Here is a 3,628-nt window from a genome sequence, read left to right as displayed (position 1 = left end):
TATTTTAATTTGGGACCGCCTATAAAGAAAATAGTGCATGTCATATCAATTTGGATGGAGTATTTTTCATCAATGTCTTTCTCAAATATAGGATATTAAGTACTGTTTTTGTTCCAAATTATGTGGTACCTCTTGAATTTCTAGAGTAAAAAACGTTTTTCTTTGACCCCGATCTTTTCATGTTTTGTAAATAATTTAAAAGAACTTCAACAGATAAACAAGTATTTCTTTTATCGTACTTTTTATCTATTTTACTTAAAAAATTTATATCTGAATTAACAATCAAAATCTAAAAATTTAAATCTTAAAATTGAGAAATGACACGAAAAAAATAGGGTTAGATCCACCAAAGAGGGTAGCCTTAACCGGTTGTGTCTGATCACAGGTAATGCCCGAAGGTTGTTTCTGTCCCTGTTGGGGTAGAATGGGAGATGCCACCCATCTCTTCTTTCCACGAACACAAATTTTAATCAAGTTATGTTACTATATAAATACAAAAAGAATTTTATTTAACTGACAATGTGGGAAAACTAGGAAGATTTGGTACAAACTTTCTCATTTACCACCAAATGTCTTTAGCTTCTTTAAGCAATAAATACACACAAGAAAAGTCTCGAAGTAACTCATAAAGTTATTTTCATGTGACAAGAAGATAAAGGATCGAGCTATGAAAACAAACTTTTCCAAAAATATAGGAGAAGACTAGTGTCACGATCCAAGACTACACCCCAAACATTACAGGCTCCCAAACCATCACTGGTCTGAGAGAATCACTTAGCTTACATCATGAGAATTCATTCAATAAATGCAAAATAAAAACACTTAGAAAATTATGAACGTAGTTGCAGAAACAAAAGTTCATTTATAAATATGATAGCCTGAATACGACAATTTAGGAGGATTTTAGAACGACTAAGTAAGATCCAAAACATTTGAAAAGACGTAACATAGGTCTATGGAGCCTCTAACATCAGAAATACAAGAAAGCATCTAAGCTGGGACATGGCCACAACAAAATACCATAAAATAATGACACGAAGTCTGACGTTGGAATCAACTAGGCCTTCTAGAGAATGGAAGGCTCACCTATGTAGAAATTGTCCGGAATGAATTCTAATGTTACATAGAAACATGAGAATGTGTATATGAACCTACATCATAAAATGATGTAGCATTTGGGGCCAGAAAATACGTGGAATGCATTGATATGCAGAACAGAAAAATAATTGACAGACCCGAACCAGTGCCTCGTCGTGTTAGGTATATATATATATATATATATATATATATATATATATATATATATATAATCTAAAACAAAATGGAACAATCATAAATCAAATTCAGTTAGCTGGTGTCAGCCCCAATACCAATACTAATGCCAAGGCTGCACCAATATCGAAACCGCCCATACCAACCCATAGTAGTCCCACAAAGCCTCTAACACAAAAAAACACAATATTCGGTCGGGACATGCGCCCGATCATAGCCAAAACCATAGTCTATAAAATGACCAAAGTATGAAAAAAAATCCATGACATGAAATGGAGCCTTCTGGAGTATGAAAACTCACCACTTTAATCCAATACAACTTATCCCAAATTCGATCACTAAGCAGAAAGAGAGGAATGTACGGTTCCTGCATCGCGTGGGCATATAATGCCCCAAGACAGGTTAGCGAGTGAACACTAGCATGCACTCAAGATAAGGATAAAATAATGCCAACCTTTAAAATTAAGTAAACAACCATATGCATACACAACCATACATACATACATACATACATACATACATACCTATATATAATCCATACCGAGAAAGGGAACCGGGTTTAGCATGCTTTTAAAATCATTAACCTGAGTATGTGTAGCGTAACCATCCTAGAACCACCCACAGACTATATGGGTCCATTGTTGCCCCCTGAACGAGCCCCGATGCATGTAGCGCACGAACCGGAGATAACATAGGAGTAGGGGATTCCCATGTACACTTTGTTCTCCATGATATATATATACCAGTGTAACTTGGGGATTCCCGTGTTTCCCATAAGTATAGTATATAGTCTTCATGACCAATCCTCATGTCGGCAAATATGAGTTTCTAGTGCCCATCCATTGGACTTACACCTTCATAATTATCTATCACACCCCGCCATTTGCCCAATTAAAACTATTATCACAAAATAAATCTAACATTCCATTTATTGTTAACCAAGGCTGTAAGAAGTGGTATTGTCTTATCGACTATAGCTTGCAAGCAATGTCCTTAGATAACCTTTTAAGAAGAAAAAATTTCCATGTACCCATAGATTACATTATTAAGTTTACTTGGGGGATTCCCATGTACCCTGCAAGTATGTTCATTGCTTAGTTTGCTTGAGGGATTCCCTTGTACCCCACAAGACTTTAAATTAAACAAACCATGACTACCAAGACATTTACATCTAACCATTTAAAATCATCCAAACAATTTTAAGTTTCATTACTAAGTTATACCATGCAATAGTTTCAATAAAAGTTCAATAATGTGACAAAAGTATTCTCATAGGCATTTTACCAAACACATTGGGGGCATATAATTTCCAAAGTCGAAACCAAGTATAAATCAACCAATCCCATGCAACAACATGTTCGACCTACCATCATAATTTGAAAACCAAAAGTAAAAGATATGGGAAATACATAACCAACCATTATAACCAAAAACGCCAAAGTATAATTCAAAACTCATACATTATCACAATTTATGCCATGAAAACAATTCATAAAACACACCTTTAATTGAAACTAAAAATGATGGAGGAGTAATATATCTTTATGCAATGAAAACAATTCATAAAACATGCCTTTAATTGGAACTAAAAATGATGGAGGAGTAACATGCCTTAGATTGAGAAAAAGCTGAAGAGAAACCACCCTTGTAACCCCAAATTGATTGTATTAAAGAAACCCTAGCTTTTTCTTAACCCAACAGCTTTGAGAGATTTTAAGAGTGTTTAAGAGTGTTTGATTAATTGTAAATAGGTTAATAAGCCTCAAAAGGTGTTTTAAATCGTGGGGTCTTAAGTGGTTAAGAGGGGAAATGTCCAGATTACTGCAAATATAAATTGTATAAATTTACTGTAGAAAGGTACGACCACCCTCCCCAAACCCTATAGGGTATGAGTGGTACCCTCATCTCGTACCCTAAGCCTCTCCTTGGACCCTAACACTGTCCAACATACTATCACCATGGCCAAACCGTATCCCAAAACTGTACCTTAGGTAGAATAGAGGATGTTAAACATAAGGAAACATACGATTGACAACATACCACTCGTACCCTAAGTTAGGAACAATATGACCCAACCATACCTTGGACAAAAACCAACCAACCCACACTGTTAAATATAAAACCAATACCAACCAAACTGTACCACATCACACGAGGAGTACCCCAAGTTGTATGATGTCCAGAAGCCAAAAATCCAGGAAATTTCTACTGACCAAAACCTTAGGTGTTTTAATTCTCCCTACTTGGATTATTTGTACTCGAATGACAGATAAAGGCAAGCATAAGCACGATTTACATATCGATGCACATCAAATTAACCTTTAAACAAGTTAGAAAAAAAAAATGGAAAATCAAC

The 3,628-nt window shown here is 35.2% G+C and overlaps 1 pseudogene; it reads right to left on the bottom strand.

Moving 5' to 3' along the window:
- Positions 1-325: 325 nt before the first annotated feature.
- LOC124892450 lies at positions 326-461 on the bottom strand (annotated as a pseudogene).
- Positions 462-3,628: the final 3,167 nt, after the last annotated feature.

The sequence above is a fragment of the Capsicum annuum genome, chromosome 1, assembly GCF_002878395.1.
Source record: "Capsicum annuum cultivar UCD-10X-F1 chromosome 1, UCD10Xv1.1, whole genome shotgun sequence".
Lineage (NCBI taxonomy): Eukaryota > Viridiplantae > Streptophyta > Magnoliopsida > Solanales > Solanaceae > Capsicum > Capsicum annuum.
This window is presented reverse-complemented; position numbering and strand designations above follow the sequence as displayed.